We start from the raw sequence: 376 nt of genomic DNA, 5'->3' as shown, positions 1-376 counted from the left end.
CACAACCTTTTTTTTTTTTTTTTGCCAAAACGCTTTTATTTACATATAAGTCACTGTGGATGACGCTGACCCTCACCTGCTGAGTGCACCTGAGCAAGGAGCACACCTCTCCCAGGGTAAACTAAGGCAGCAGGTGGGGTCTGGGCTTTCCTCAGCTTGGGCAGGGGCACCCTCTGCCTGGGGTCTCAGTACAGTGGACTGTCCACTGTTAAACACACAGGAGTCCTCAGAGGGCCAGGCTGACCAGCAACGCTGCTAACCTGTGCCCCACGCCAGCCGCCCAGCCCCCCGGCGAGCAGGGGTGGAGGGGAGGCACTTGCCCAGGGGACTACCCTGGGCATCAGCGCAGCCACCACCCACCCATGAGCACCGCTCT

General features: G+C 59.0%; 1 protein-coding gene across 1 annotated transcript in view; it reads right to left on the bottom strand.

Moving 5' to 3' along the window:
* The window catches only part of LOC102756944 (negative elongation factor B-like), a 15,719-nt gene that overhangs the window by 7,115 nt on the left and 8,228 nt on the right, over positions 1 to 376 (bottom strand).

This window comes from Myotis davidii, unplaced genomic scaffold, assembly GCF_000327345.1.
Source record: "Myotis davidii unplaced genomic scaffold, ASM32734v1 scaffold54, whole genome shotgun sequence".
Taxonomy (NCBI): Eukaryota; Metazoa; Chordata; class Mammalia; order Chiroptera; family Vespertilionidae; genus Myotis; species Myotis davidii.
This window is presented reverse-complemented; position numbering and strand designations above follow the sequence as displayed.